The sequence below is a fragment of the Cyprinodon tularosa genome, unplaced genomic scaffold, assembly GCF_016077235.1.
Source record: "Cyprinodon tularosa strain WSP-4 unplaced genomic scaffold, ASM1607723v1 ctg32, whole genome shotgun sequence".
NCBI classification, from domain to species: domain Eukaryota; kingdom Metazoa; phylum Chordata; class Actinopteri; order Cyprinodontiformes; family Cyprinodontidae; genus Cyprinodon; species Cyprinodon tularosa.
In genome coordinates, this window is record NW_024039030.1 from 1,674,843 (window position 1) to 1,691,493 (window position 16,651).

Genomic DNA, 16,651 nt, shown 5'->3' on the forward strand with positions numbered 1-16,651 from the left:
ACAGTGAGGCATACTGGAGGGGAGGAGAAGGGGGGCGTCGACTAGAGTTCCCTAAAGCATGGCTCCCTCTATGGACTGATGAATAGAGAAAAGGGAGACAATATTTGTGGACAAAAAAAAAAAAAACGAGAAATAAGGACCAAATAAAGTTGTCCAAACCAGAAACTATATACATATGTACATAAAGCTTATAGTTAGAGTGGCTCAGGTTATCCTGAGCTATCTCTATGCTGCTATAGGCTTAGACTGCTGGAGGACATAGGGACCCCCATTTCATCATTCTATCTCTATTCTACCACTCTGCAGAATCTGTTCAATCTCTAACATTTTGCTCTCTCTTTTTCTCATAGTAGCTTCGCCTCGTCTGTTCCCGTTTGTCTGTGACACCATCCTGGTAAGAAATATCAGCTGTGCTGCTGCCATCAACACCCTTGTTTATAGATCGACCTGTTTTCCAGTGTAATCCTGGTTATCTGACTGTATGCGCTCTCTTCATCTTTTGACATGGGAGCTGGCTCGGAGCTCGTCTGCCTGGCTGTGTGTTTCCTGGATGGGGCCGCCTTTTACAGCTGCGTTTTGCATCTCTGCTTCTGTCTCCGTAAACCCCAGTCGGCCTCAGCTGATGGCCGCTCACACTGAGCCTGGTTCTGCTGGAGGTTTCGTGTTAAAAGGGAGTTTTTCCTCTCCACTGTTGCTACAAGCATGCTTAGTGTGAGGGATTGCATTCGAGTCAATGAGTCGATGCATCAACTGGTTTTCTTAGATAGAAAACTTTGAATCAATTTGACTGTATGAGCTGGTGAATTGTAAAGTGCCTAGAGGTGACGTGTTGTGAATTGGCGCTATATAAATAAACTGAATTTGTCAAGAAGCAAGGACAAAATTACCCAGTATTCCAGGAGAGACAGTCATTGGGCAAGTTCAAAAAATTTATTTAATGAACAAAACTAAAAGGGGAGCTGCTAGGATCTGTGGCACGGCGGCAACTGCAGGTGGGGGGCGGGGCACCGCCCAATCTGAGACACTGTTAGTGGGAGAAACACAGATAAGTGACCACGATCATCTGACAGAAGATGATTATCTGAGTTGGTGACTTACCTGGTTTAACAGTCCAGTCCAAGAATTTCCCCAGTGCTGCAGTCCCAGAGGTCTTGCAGGAAGCCGATCCTGGTCAGGGATCCAGAACAGACAGGAACAGACAGAACAAGCAGGATCCAGGCCTCCAGGCCTTGTAGAGCTCCCAGGCAGGTTCAGAGTCCAGCAGAGTCCGAAGTGTGACCAGGCGTTCACGTACAGGAGCAGACAGGATCAGGTGCAGACGGGGGCTCAGTGGAAGATATATATATATATATATACAGTACATGTATACATGGCACAATCATGTTTAATAATGCTCATCATAAATTAGCACCCACATCAAATCACTTCTTGAAGAGAGTTGTTTTCAGGCAAAGTTCAGTGGAAGGAAAAACTCAGGAGCAAACAGAGAAAACTGCTGAAAAGATATCAATTTGAATTGATAATCTGAAACGTATGTGTCTCCAAATCATGTATTGAGGACATTGCCTTAGGCTGTCACATTTTTTAACCTGAACTTAGAGGTCCTTTTTTTCTGAATAAGTAAATTCTGCATTTCTCTTGAAAATCGATCACAGACTCTGGAGGATTGGAGATGCACAGAATCCAAGCTGCTTCAGATTTAGAGGGACTTTTCCATGGTCAGTTAAGATTTTGGAAACCTTGATCTCTGCAGCCATTGATTAAAAGACAGAAGTTAGTACGGCTGTCTAACAGGGAATTTGAAAGATCTTCACTCTTACTCCTGCTGATCAGTTTTGTGCACATGCTGATTTTAAACAGGACTTGACATCTGCCCATACTGCAGTACCCAAGATAATACTTGGGTCAATGACCAAGGAATCGATTGGTCAGTCAGCTCACCGGACCTATACCCAGAACCTTGATTACTCTCTAGAAGAAGAAGGGAGAATTAATAGAACTAACAATGAAGATGAGTGGAAGAAACCAGGACTTCAATAACAGTTCGACAGAACCACAAGTTTAACCTCTCCATGCCAGACTACAGTGATGAAGTCATGTGTAAGATAAGCTAAGATAAACTATCAAGTTTTATGTAATTTGTCAAATGTAATAACATTTTCAGTAATGGTGGCCCATAATAGTCTACATTAAGATTAGACACTAGATGCTTGAAATATCCTGCTGTAAGTTTCACTTTTGATGTTGGAGTTTTGTCAAGATGGTATCCTACTATTTAAATTGTTAGAAGTATTTTATATTTCTATTTAAACATCATATAAACTTTACCACCAAGACTTTATGAAATATAGCTCCTTCTATGTTATAATTCAGTTTTGCCATTCAATTCAGTTTATTTATACAGCGCCAATTCACAGCACATCACCTCAAGGCACTTTACAAAGGTTATTTGATTAGATCATACAAACAGATTGGTTAAAAATAATTTTTTTTGTAAGGAAACCAGGCTAAAACCATGGTTTACTTTTCCTCCTTCGTATAAGTCACGTGCCACGCTGAGAACCCAGTAATTAAGTTTTTATAAATTCTACTCTGCGATGTGTGAGCAGCAGATGGTGTAATCAAATTTAGTGTCAAAGATCTCTGTTAGTAACCAGTACATTAACCTCAAAACCATTTCATGGTGTTTACAAGATGCCTGCACTTGAGGAACATCTGTTGGAATTGGCATGGCTCCTTTGGATCTCTCTCTCAGGGTCAAAGAAATGGCAAGTTGGTAGCGCATCTCCGCTCACCAGCAGCTTGCTGATATAGATTGAAAGACACTTGGCACCACCTCCTTGCATGCTGATCTTCTGCCTTCTCAGAGGGTGTGAACAAGAAAACGGCAGGTACATTTTGGCATGCATGAAGTCCTACCCTATTATATGAGAAATAAGATTATGATCTTTATGAGGTCAAACATTTTGTGATATTCAGAAATTCCAGGATCATGCCTGTACAAGAAACTGTGGAAAAAGAACGAGGACAACCTTTTCACTTTTGACTTAAAATTTATTTTGTTTGGCAGAGTTATTAAACACACTAAGAAACAAACATAAATCACATAATTAATCAAATACATATAAAAAAAAAACTGAGATCATAAAAGCAATTGTATCAAACACGGATCAGGAGATGAGGGAACCTTATCCCTGCTCCTACTGCACACCAGAACTAATTTAAACCAACATGAGGCTGATATAGGTGTACATGTATTTAAAATGGAGTATGTTTTCCCATGAAATGGAGCATTCTTGGATCCTTAAAGGTCAATTTGGTGCAGAAAAAAAGGTTTGTGTGCAACAAGTATTGAGGTGTGGCTTGAGTGAATTCAGGTATCTCGTCTGAACAGGTGGGAGACATGATTTCTCAGATAGCCACAAGGTGAACGTATATCTCATTCCACATTTTGTATAATCACAACTATCTTTAATATATTTTATTTAAATTGCATGTGACAAACCAATGCAAAGTAGTGGACAACTGCAAAATGAAAGGAGGAGAATGCTTGTTCTATATATTGTGTAAAATTAATATATTGATTGCAAACCTGTTAAGACATTGCCTAAACTCTTATGTACTGTAGCTAGGAAACTTTGGAAGAGATGCAGATATGCAGAGCTGAGGTGGGATAATCCGATGGCAATACATCTACACAGTAATAGTTCGGCGTGGTGGTTTGTGAAAAAGTGAAGAAAAAGAAAAGCTTTATCAAAAGGAAATAAAATCAGGTTTAATGCTACCACAAAACGCATGGGAACACACCAAATGTGGAACAACTCCTGTACTCAGGTGAATATCACACTGTATATACAGTACCAACCCCATGGTGAAGCATGGTAATGTTAGAATCATGCTCTTGAAATTTTTAGCAGAGATGGAAATTGGTCAGAAAATGGAAATTTAGTACAATTAAAAAATATATACATTTTGAGCAGTCGTACAAACTTGATTTTAGTGCAGAGGTTCCCCTTCTAAAAATAAAATAACCCTGAATTTACAGCCAGAGTTACAAAAGGATAATCTAGATCAAAGCATATTTAATACTTAGAATGGCCCTATCAAAACACAGATCTGAATCCAATTAGAAGTCTGTGACATGATCACTCACTGTTCTGAATGAGTTGGAGGCTTCTTGACAAAAAGGTAATTTGCAGAAATGTCTTGATATGCACAGCTTGTTCACATGTGCAAAAGCAGCTATAAATATATTGAATATGGGGATGAGCTCAAATGTGCGCCAGTTAATTAGTTCTAAAAAAAACACATAATATAGGTCCTAAACATGGAATGAGTTTGTCTTGAACATAAATAATAACGCAGAGTAATGTTTGTGACTGTAGCCAACACATTTCGAAAGAATTTTTTTTAAAGAAACCACAACTTTGGAAAAATGCTACATTTTCCTTTCTTAAGTGATCAAAAATGCAGCCACATCTATTTAGTGAAATGGTATGCATATAGGAATCACAACTGTCCAGGTTTGGACTTTAGAGAACATAAAGGAAAATATTATATTCCAGTTATCACAAACCTGCACTTGAATACTTCAGTGTGAAGGATTAGACCTATAAAATATAGACTCATAAAAGGTTTCAGGTTAATAATAGTTGAGAGCTTTGAATCATCAAAGCTCTCAATCTAAAGTAACGTACACACAAATATGTATTTTCACATATGAGGCAAGGAGAAAAATATCCAAATACAGCATGAAAAGAGGTTTCTTTTATTAAAAATAATTCAAAAACAGGTGGTGTTATGAGACGTTTCTTTTGATACTGAGGGCAATGCATCAGGTACTGTTGGCAGTGAAGTATCAGCCAATCAGTTCCTGATGCAGTACCATCCGCATCAGACAGCTCTCTCTTCGTGAAATCATAACACTGAAATAACAGGAGTTAAGATGAACACATTTGGGTGGTTCTCCACTTTCCAACTCAAAATCAGACAATTAAGGCACAATTATTCTTTTGATAACATGATAATACAATAGCAGATTCTGTACAGTATGCATCATTATAGGGCAAGATGGCAGCAGAAGCATCTGGATGGTGAATTCATGCAAATTCAAAATGGGTCTGCATTATGAAAGACCTGCAAGAGATGAGGCAGCACTTCAAAAGAGTGTCTAAAAGAAGTTTTTCTTTTTTTTAAAGAGGAGAAGCGGAGAGGTGGGGGTGTTAAGAGGAGGAAGAGCAGAAACAGAGGGGGTCTATGAAACATGCTTGTGTAATTGCAGTGACATCTTCATTGAGAGCCCTCCATCTCCTTTCCTGTGCTCTCCAAAGGGCGTCGTCGATGCTGGTCGATGCAGGGGAGCAGCCGAGGCGCTGCGTTTAGCATAATCCCAGAGGCCATTGTGAGAGCAGCTAGTGAACTACTCACAGTTGCCAGCTGAGATTTCACCAAAACACAGCAGAAAACGGTGGAGAACAAGATGAGACAGTGGGAGGAGGAGTAAAAGCTATACAGTAAAAAAATTTTTAAATACTTGCATGATGATGGTTACTAAGAATCCGAGGAGTAATATGTTTTTATAAAAGCTGCTTCAGGGTTAGCATCAAATAGTGTGAAGCAGATTTTGCTGCAGGTGGGCTGCACCTGTTGGCCCTCATTCTACACTGTAATGTATCCCTTCTGTTCTTTTGACCAATCACCAAAAGTTTAGACATCTGAGTCAGGAACAAAAGAGGTTTAAAGCCAGCTGCATGGCTCAAAAAAAAAAAAAACTTGAACTTTATAATTACAGATCGACATATTTTATCATTTTAGTAAATGGTGTTTTTCTCCTAGAAATACATTTTATAGATAAAAGTGGAGAACAGAATGCAAAGCAAACTGCAGAATCTCTCCAGGTGATTGTGAGAACAAAATGCATCATCACAGTTGCCTGCAGAGATTACCCAGTTAGCCTTTAGCTTCCTTGCCCATGCCCTGTCATGTACAAGCTGTTCGGCGCTGGCCGCATGATACATCCAGGGAGTCAACTGACAGCAGATGTCTTACAACAATCAGCATAAAGACAGCCCTGACCCTGCTCCCAGCCCTTCCCTGAAAGGTCTTACATTACCATGGCGATTAGGCCAAGGCACGTGCCTCATATTGTTGGACCATGTCATCTGGGGTCAACCTTCACACCGGGTCAGAGGTCAGATGTCAGCCAGGCATCCCGCTCAGGTCACCCACTGACCAGCTTTCAGCTTCTGACCTTAACAAACACTGGAGCAAATTGGGAGATAAAAGAAAAAGACCACATCTTTTTTAGTTTCTGTGCAAGTAAGCAGCTCATATATATTAAAAGTTAAGATGTTTCAGGCTTACTAAGTTCAGATTTTGCAGTCATGATGTGTTCTGTACATTACTGTATGCCTCCCTCTTGTGGTGAAGCATAAAGCTTGTAATTAATCATTTAAGCCAAAACTTCTGTGTAATGGTTGAAAAACATAATAAAAAACAACAAATGATTACTTGATCCCTTTAGGAGAACTGATGTATAAAACTTTTCCTGTACTCATTCAATCTACTACTTGTTTGTCTTATTGTTTGAAGACATGCCTCTTATGATGTTACAACTATGACCTAAGCTCTGGTCTCATTAACTAAACACCAACAGCTTTTTTATAATGCTCTACAGCCATTTATTTCACGTTTTTTTAGGAAGTCCCTCCCTAAAAGGTGCATTCTCTGCCACTGAGCTGGAAGAATGTCAGGATATTCAGGTCATCGAGTTGCAAAAGTGTTGCTTGGGCATTGACAAAAGAAAAATCTTAAGTTTATTAAACGGAACAGGCTGACAGTCCACACTTTGTTAGGCAGTGAATGAGCAGAGTGGTTTTGACAGGCCTAACCTCTTAAGCTTCAGGTCCCACTGGGCTCGGCACAGCTAGAGCTAAATACCATCTGTCCCAACATCATGAGCCCCCTCCCCACACACACACACACACACGCCCCAACTTGTCCCCCAAGAGTTTAGGATAAAACTAATAAAACTCCTAAAAAAAAATAAAATGTGATTCAGTTAAATGTTAAAGTGTTTAAAGGTTAAAAAGATGCGAAAAAGGTGGGAAAATGTGTTTGAAATGTATTTGTTTGAAAGATTTTCAGCAACACATCTGTAATTAAGGTATTCAACTAAAATTCAAATAAGAAATGTATTTTAAAATTGTTGCTCGCAGCTTTATTGCACTGGGATTTGTTCTCTTCCTCCCTGTGTGCACCTGCAGCTCAGTTTGAAGGCATTTTCTTGCTCTGCTTTGTGGTTCACTTTGAATAAAAGGAGCTCAACAGCCTGAGCATTGAAAAAGAAGACAGTCCTGAAAAAAAAAAGAGCTAGAGACATGGCTGCATTTGAATAGATAGTGATATCCCAAGAAAAATAAGACCACTGCCTTTAAAAGAGGTGGATCCAAATCTGTAAATCTGTAATTTTTTATGTGTTTTATCTTGTGTTATATTCTGTCTTATTTTTTTATTACTTATTTGAAGTTGTATTGAATTGAAATGTTTAAAACTGATTAAACAAAAAAAGATAGCAAACATTATAGTGTAAAAGTATAAATAACTAACTAAAGACATTGTATCATTTAGTCCATTAGCTGTCATCTACAGTTAAGAGGAGCAGAGCTCTGTACCGTTTGCTTCAGCACTTCATTAAAGTTCTGGACATTCACTGTACAAGCAATTGTCCTCCTCTAACAAAAAGACTGACGCATTGTATCAGTTGGAAGTAAATTTATCAAAGGAGGCTGATACAATAGACAGAACAGCTCAAATTATGAAACACGTCTGTAAGGAGGCCTCCTGGGGAGCCATATTGTACTGTTTGTTGATGGTCCGGTTTGCATTCAGTGACATGTGGTTGAATGCAGGCAAAATATAATAGGGAAATGTTGCTGTAAGTCCAAAATATCAACTTAAAAACGTGGGTCAAACCTTAGGAGTTGTGTGAGAGTATATGCATGGCTTTAACATATAAGAATACATGCTGGGAAACACATGCAACGAGCAGACCTTTCAGAGCTGCACAGTGGCTAAAAACAATTGGGATCTATGTGAACCGATGTGACATGTTGTATTAGCCCCTGCTTTTCCGTTAGGGACCCTTTTTTTAAAGATGAAAAAAATGCATGGGAGAAAAGGAGGGAAAATGATGATGATGAGGAGGACGACTAACAAAATTTGGGTAGAAAAATCATTTATCTGCAATGTGCTGATCCTCACGCCTAATCTGAAGTAAGTTTTTATGCAAAAGAAAGAAAAAAAAAAGGATTATATAGAAACAAAAAGTGTTCCTGAAGGGTTGAATGCATCCTTTCTTATTGATTTTTTTATTAGAACTAAAAATTTCAACCAATTAGCAACCCTTCACTTTCACAGAAAATCAGAAAAATAATTGAGAAATCTTTTTGGTCATGCAAAAAGAAATAAAAACAAATTGATGTTCTTTGTAAGCTTTTCCCCGCCGATATGAAGCTTCTTTTTAAGAACTATAAAACAAAAGACCAAACAAATGTTCTGCAGGGTCTTTAAAAAGAGAATAGGCTTTGAATCCAATAAAATAAACAAAAGATTGGCAAGATCATAACATTTATTCATCAAAGTACACATTGCTAATCTGTTTTCTTAAACTTGTCCATTGGAAATGATGAGTTGTCAGTTTGGATGCATTTAATGAGAAACAGAAACTGTATAAAACATGTTTTTTGCATTATTATGATAATAGGAACAAATGGCCAATAGAAATCTGTAGTGAATTGATTGGTGCATTCCAAAAAAATAATACAATACTTGTATTTCTGCTTTCAGCCTGTACATTTAGAAAATTTGCTGCTGTTAAACAGCATCTTAAAAAAGGCTATAACAGTAAGTTTTGCAGTGTGCAGTGCAGCCACCTTTTCTTGCCAGTCACTGGATATGAGTCTGGCTGCCATTTAGCCTCTGCACTGCAGTCTCACATGGAACGGCTCAAAGAAAAACCAGCCTACTCACTCTCCTCACCACATTTACATCCCATCTCAGTTATTGGATGCATAATTCCTCGATACCTCTTCAATCTTATATTACTACCATGCACCGTCCTACATACACATATGTCTGACTACAATTATATTGTTATATGCCCCAGTGTATCAGCCACCCGAGCAATTTTCTGCCACTTAAATATGAATTTATGTCCCATGTAAATGAGCGGGGAGTAGATTTAAGACCTTTCGGGTACTGTCCCTCGCCTGTTCAGCCTCTGTTCATCACCTTTACGTAACTTGTGATGCAAGCACCGAACGACAACCCTGAGCCTCGCCTCCAGAGTTCGTCCAAGGATGGTAGTTTTTTAAACTACCATCAATCACAACTTTGCACAATCCCTACATTAATTAAAATTTACATAACCTTTGCCAAAACTCAAAGGTTTGGAAAGATCAGCCCAAAAATATATAATTTGTGCTTTTTTTTTGTGACAAGTCAGCGCTTTCTTTTATGATTTTAGCATATTGTAAATGGTTAGCTGTGGAACGCAGAAACATCTTCTGAAATGTTAATGGAGGAGCTATGAATTCATAAAAATGTATTTGATAATGTTTTCATAAAGTAAAAAAAAAATGTTTTAAGTTTATGGATATATTTTAAGGACATGAGTCAACGCAATTCGACATTGGTGTGTATAACTCACCTTCTCCAGTAACAGTGGCAGGTAGTCAGGTTGTCTTAATTTTATTGACTAGCAATTCTTAATAAGTTATTATTTCGACCCCTCATTTGTTTTTAACACAGATAAAAATTTGATTTTTTTAAATCTCTGAATCTTTTTAACCTGTATGTGAAATAGGTGGAATGGCCCCATCCAAACAGCTTTTAATTTGGCCTCCGAGGTTTTAAGATTAAATATTTAACAGCAGAAAATATTTTATAAAAATATTAACAGACTGACTACTAAGATTTAAAACGAATATTTTCAATATATTTTAGATTTTATTTTTGCCTGATCATCAGTAGATGCCTAATTCAAACATACAACTCTATTTACAGCTCTAAAATTTACACATAAGGGATTTTTGCTCGATATTTACCTCTACTTTATGAGACCCCTTGGTAATATGTTGGCTGTAAGCTACTACGCTTGATTATTACTTGGACCAACTCTGCATATCCCTCTTTTTCCCTTAATGAGCATCTCTCTCTAATTAGAGTGAAGCTGAATCATAAGTTAGACAATAATAGCTCCTTTGGCTATCATGTTATGTATAATGTGTTTGGGTGTTTTCTAAAATGTTGTGATCTGTTCTAGTAGTTCCACATACCTTAATGTCAAGGTTTCAGAACATAAAAAAAAAAAAAAGTGATTATAAGTGACTATAGTAAAAGTTTCCTCACTGTTGAATGAAATCAGAAGAGAGAGTCAAACAGAACGTCTGATGTGACCAACAGTCTGTAATATTCTATCCATTAATAATATATCTGGAAAGAGAATCATTAGTGTTTTTCCTGTTTATAAATGGGTTAGTGTTGGTTTTGATACAGTAGATGATTCTTTTTGGATTCCTAAACAACCCTGATTAGGAAATATATTCGAGAGGAAATTGCTCTGCAGAATCTCTTCAAACCTTCTATTCATCAGGACCCCTCTGTAAGTCATCCGTGCAGCTTGGTCACCATTTTATGCTTAAATTTCTATATTTTTGTGAAATGTGTGAAGGAGGATTTTCTTGTTTTTTCCCCTGATCTCTGTTTTCATGTTAAAGTATAAAGTTATTGACAAAACTTTCCAATTAGGTCCATGTTTCACGGACAGTTTATTGGCTGCTTCATTGTCCGTATCACAACAAGCTGTGACCTTTATAAAGAGCATTTCTAAGCAGGCCTCTGCACAAGTTTTACGAAAGCCTGTCAAAAGACAGTTTCATTCAATCATCTGAAACAAAACTACATGTTTAAACCACTTTGTGCTCTGTTATTTAAATATATCTTAAAATACAATCTACATATTGTTGCACAATTAATGGAAAGCTTTACAGTGTGTTTTCTTACCCACAGGTATATCAGTAGCGACCAAGGGTGGTTGGGGGTTCAGGAGATAAGCATAACGTGAATCTTTCAGCTGCTCAAACTATATTCGATAAGCAGGACCTTGACCAAAAGATTGATTGCTTAATCTTCACACGACAAGCAGTCCACCAGCTGCTTATCACCTGCACTCTTCCAAACTTTTCACTGCTTCAAAAGGCTTTCCGTAGAGCCTTAAATTATTCCTACTCCTTTCAGATTTGGATTTAAAATGATTTTCTTTCAATCAAAATGTTTGTTTCTGGAGGAGGGAATCAAAATGAATCTCTTAAAGAATGATAAAACAATGAAAAGTGCATAATGTAAAGAATAAATGAATAGATATTTTATTACAACGGTATGTTGAAAATTAAGTATAACTTTTTCTAAAAGACATGAAAAATTATTGTTTTGTTTTTGTTTTGCAATTGCAGCAGGTTCCCGCTAATATATTGAAAAATTTGTCTTTGGTGATCGGCTCTAGTTGTGGAGAGCCTCCATATCATTACCCTAATCTTTGGCCTATCTTCACACACTGTACTTCACTAACAAGTCAGGACTGTGGTTGGGACACTAATGTTAATATTATTCCTATTCAGAAGACTGAAAATAGTTAATAGGCAATACTGGAATACTACACTGCGAAAATATATCGAAATGTAATTAAAGTTTCTTGAAATATGTATATTTCCCCTAACCTAAGCAGGAAAATAAAATAATCTCCCATTGGAAGAAAGATTTCTGCATCTAAAATGACTTAATCAGATATTATGCACTTGGAATAACATAGTGGAGTCTTTTTTTCTTATTCTAAGGGAAAATCATATTTTTCTATTGGCAAGTTGTTTTTGTTTTTTTTGTTTTTGTTTACTTGCTCAAATCAAGAAAAAATAGTTATTTAAAGAAAACAATACTTTTGATTTACTTTTGTTGACTTTTTGCAGCGTATTTTAAATCTGACAAGGTTAGGCTCAGCATTTAGGGGCAGCTAAGTCTTTTCTTTTTTATATAAGGCCAAAACACAAGTTTAAGACTGGCAAGTTTAGGGGAAAAAATTGTTAACGATGTACAAAACGTGCCTAGAACAATTACCCTGGCAGTAAAACCTCAATCGAAGTTTGATCTCTTATAAGAAAATATATATCGTGGAAACACACCCTGCACATCTTATTGTACTTTTACACTGAAACAGCACTACAGCAGGAAACTTTTACATTGTACCAAAATTATACAATGTGCGTAATAAAAACATCTCAGCGTGCATGCTCTGATATTTATCATACATGCATATTAAACTTCAAAATTCTGTTAGCATGATTTGAGGTAAGAGTTTAAAGCAAGGTTCACCCCAAATAAAGATAAGGTAAAGTGATGCCTAGTCCCAGATTTGGTATAAGACTTGAGGGACCAGAAAAAAGAGCAAGGCAGCTACATTAGTGATTGATGGGCTCTGTCTGTGCACTAGCTGACTGAGCAACATGTACACTTCTCTTATTCACACGCTTAATGGCTTCCTCACATTCTATATAGGGTGCTTGTCCTTAAATCTACGCACCTAAACCCATAGAATGCTATATGCACGTGGAGGACTGAATAGATTTGTGTTAGTGCTGGCTAATTTGGCAGAGGGACGTACCATGTAGTAGCGAAATCCTGGTGCAGAGCATAACCTGGGGTCTTTGTTGAATTTCTGTGCATCTTCTGCTTTTTCGAACATTTTTCTTCCATCACTGTCAAGAGATAAAACAAATAAAACAACAAAATATATATATATATCAAAAGTAGCATCATACTATGTTAATCCACTGTTTAACAATACTGCATACTGTAGAAACACTTTTCTGGCAATCCTTGATCCTGTCAAGTCCCTCGCCCGGTGCCAAGACATGTCTGATCCCTCCCTCGGCCAGGCTGGGCTGGACTGGGCTGGTCGCCACCAAGGCCCCAGCAGCCTAGCAGGCAGAACAAGCTTAATGCTGACACATCGCTAACATCAACCAGGGAGGAGACCACTGGAAGATGCTGAAACATCAGCACACCACCATTTCAGAAACGCGGGGAAGATTACCGTTTGGTCACAAAAAGGTTACATTTGTAAACCAACCACAATTGTTCTTAACTTTATTTATCTAGGCAGCATTGGATTAAAGTAAAATGTATTTAAAAAAGACGGAACAGTGGTTTGCTGGGGGGAAAAAACAAACTATAAATGCACAAAAAGGCCACACCCCTTTACATAAGCCTAGGCTTATTCAAATCAAGTAGCTATGACTGCTCTTCTAAACTAGAGGGCATGCCAGAAAAATAGCATATTACCCTCATTCTGAGAGCTCAGTTTAGCTTATTAGGATATTACCCACAAAGAAAAAATAACAACAAAACAAGATGAATTAATGAAAGAATAAGGTAATGGTTGACCTAAGTTAACCCACACAAAAGCAAGACAGGCTAACATGTGCATATCTTGCACCTGAAAAAAGCAAAAGAGTTTCATAGAAATGTAAAAGTCAATCATTTCATTTTATAGTTGAACTGCAAACTGGACCTTTTAAAATATATCTGCAGTTTTTTTTTTCCTCAAAATTTTATGATAATACCAGCTTCGGCTGGTGCTTACCATGCGATGCAAATGAGATGAACAGAACGGAGCAGGTTATCGATATGTGCAGATATAACCAGGAGTGCCACTGATTGATGATTCAAACCTTCTCCCTACAGCCTTATTTGTGACCTCTGACTTCTCGCCCCTCAAGGGGGTTAAACTTATTACCCTTTGACTCATTTGACCTCCAGTTAAAAAGAGTGTGATAGAAAGATGACCACAGCTTGGGTCCTATTGGCTACTATCTGACCATGCTGCGGCCAGGGGGGCTGACCATCCAAACCCTTGTGGGATGTGACCCTGGCCATGCCATGCACCTTACGAATAATACCATTAATAGGTCAATGGAAGCCATAAAAAATATATGTGAAAACATAACGTTGATATTATGTTTTTTTAAAGGCTTGCAAACATTAACACATTTTCAAAGACGGCAACATGAAACTAATATACCCTTAAATACAGTTTCACAGAAATAATCATCTGTATTAGCTTTTGGTTATGAATGAATTAAAAGCAGGTTGTTTACAAATTTACAGCAAAAATGCAGAAAGTATGTTTTTAAAGTTAGGTAGTTTAAGTCGTAATTTCAAACAGAAGTTGTATTTTACTGTACCTACATTCTGAGCAGAGATGGCTGAATTGGGTGTCTGCCAGTACACCACGCTACATAGGAGACATGTGCTCCCCCTCACACATGCATAGGATTATTTACCAGTTCAGATCTTCTCCCAAAACCATGCAGCTCAGACAAAAAAATTACAGTATCATCGTAATGTTAGATATTATGTTTTTCTAATTTTCAAATTGGAATAAAAAAAATATTCAGTATAAATAATAATTTCCATAGAGAGCAAAAAAACACTTATTGGCTTTTTACAATTTAATTGGATTGAGATCCTTCAATCATACATGAAAGATCATATAGAGGGTGTACATACTGTATTTTGTTTTATCCAGCTATAAGAGTGCCACTAAAAATGAAACTCAAGGCTAAATAATGCAACAAGCAGCCAGAGCCAGGACCTCTATGAAAAAAAGGTGTTTTAAAATGCAGCAGAAGGTTGTAAAATGAAAATATCACAGAGTGAGACCTGCAAAAGCCCACTTAGCTGAAGTTATCAGCTCTACAGCTACAGTAGAGCTTGTAAACAACTATATGAGCAGGCATTCAGCCTTACGCTACTGCACATGCAACCTCACATGAGCCAAAAAAAAAGGTTTGGGTTTTCTCCTCCAATTGAAAATCTCCCATCTAAACTATTTTTTTTAAGCAGCAAAAGCATATAGTATATTCATTAACAAGAAAATTTCAAACAAGACTAAAAGTAGAAAATGAGTTAATACCTGCTGGAGCATCTCTGGCTTGAGAGAAGGGTGGGACACCTGCAGAACCTCGCGTGGTCTATCCAGAGCTGCTCAGCGACTGCTGCCTCATGGAGCAGTGTGTGTGTGAGCTACAGAGAGAGGATGTGTGTGTGTGTTGCTGACCGAGGGAGGGGATCCCACTATCCTCCTCTTCCTCCTCCTCCTCGGGACTCTGCCTCCTTAACAGGATGGCGGGGTAGGTGGGGCCACTGCAATAAGCAAACACAAGCACACACATTTTTCTACGCTTGTTATGTCCTTCTCTTTCCTCACTCTTTCCCGCCTCCACACTTCCCTCTCTATGACCGAGACTTACTCTCTCCTTTTCAGGCTCTTGCTCCTCTTGCCTCATGCTTCAGCCTGAATCTGTCTGCCGGATTCCTTCCCTTTCCCTTTGCCTTTTCAGCCCTCACCCCTTAACCCCTCCTCGTTCAGTGGGTCATCGTGGTAACATGCTCTCATTAATCTGGTTGGGGGCTGCTTTTTTGTGGAGGGGGGGCTACTGGGCCATAAACTCCTGTACGTGTTAGTCTTTGGTCCCATAATACCACAGTAGAGCAAAAAGATTAAGCGGGATGGTCAGAAAGCATGGTGTGATGGAGAGATGAGAAGAGAGGAGGAGTGGTGGCACAGTCAACGGCAGCTGAGCCATTTACCCTCCTTCTCCTCTCTTCATTTCATTCATTCATTCATTCATCTAACCAACAAACACATGTCCCATCTGATGCAGAGAGAAGCCATCCCTACATTAATCATTCTCTTATACCACAGGGCCACACATTATATTCAAAGTATTGATTTTCTTCTCTCTCTCTCTCTCTCCCCCCACCCTGCACCAGCACTGATTGCAAGAAAAACCCTGCACACTGATCAAAAACAGGAAGTGGATCACAATGGCAGACACCGAGCTTTGGTAGCTATGAGAAACACGACAGATACGGTTGCAGGAATTTTACGTAACATGGAAAATTAAAATGTAAAAATCTGGGAGGAAAAACAGTTTGCAATAATGTCACAAACAAAGCATTAGAGATATAAGTTTTCCTATATCTAAAAAAAACACTCCTAAACTCTTGTATTTATATGAAATTGTTTTTAAAACAAAGGCTGAGCATCAAATGAGTTGTGGGTTGAGGCTGTGGTTTCCATGGCAGCACAGCTGGGGACACCATGAACCCTGACCCTGTACCTTGCGTGGTCTCTGAAGTGATGACCAAACCCAAGGTCCGTCAAAAAAAAGGGTCAGCAGGGGTCAAATGATGCTGACCTCTCTCTTATTACGCAACACTACCTTATCGGTCTCCTCCAAATAGCATCTGAGCATTATTTATCCTAATCAGTTCTCCTTTCAAGGTGCCCCTTCATCACCAGATAGAAGTCGTCAAACGCTGAACTTTCACACATTTAGATAGATTATTGGGATTTTATGGGATAGGAAAACACAAAGAACGACTGAACTTTAAGCTTGAATAACAATGATGCTTGGGTTTTAACTATTTGTCAAAAATGAAATAGTCAAAAAAGCATGTTGTGCTTTTTTATAAAACCCAACTAGTGTATTATTTAACCACGGTTCTCTGCAAATAAAGCTTCAGATCTTGT

General features: G+C 38.2%; 1 long non-coding RNA gene across 1 annotated transcript; it reads right to left on the reverse strand.

The window, feature by feature from the left end:
- Positions 1-6,085: 6,085 nt before the first annotated feature.
- Positions 6,086-15,372, reverse strand: LOC119788556. Its single transcript, XR_005281489.1, has 3 exons — positions 15,029-15,372; positions 12,716-12,809; positions 6,086-6,261 (listed from the first exon to the last, which is right to left on the reverse strand). It is a non-coding gene; the product is annotated as an uncharacterized LOC119788556 (long non-coding RNA).
- Between the last annotated feature and the right edge of the window lie 1,279 nt (positions 15,373-16,651).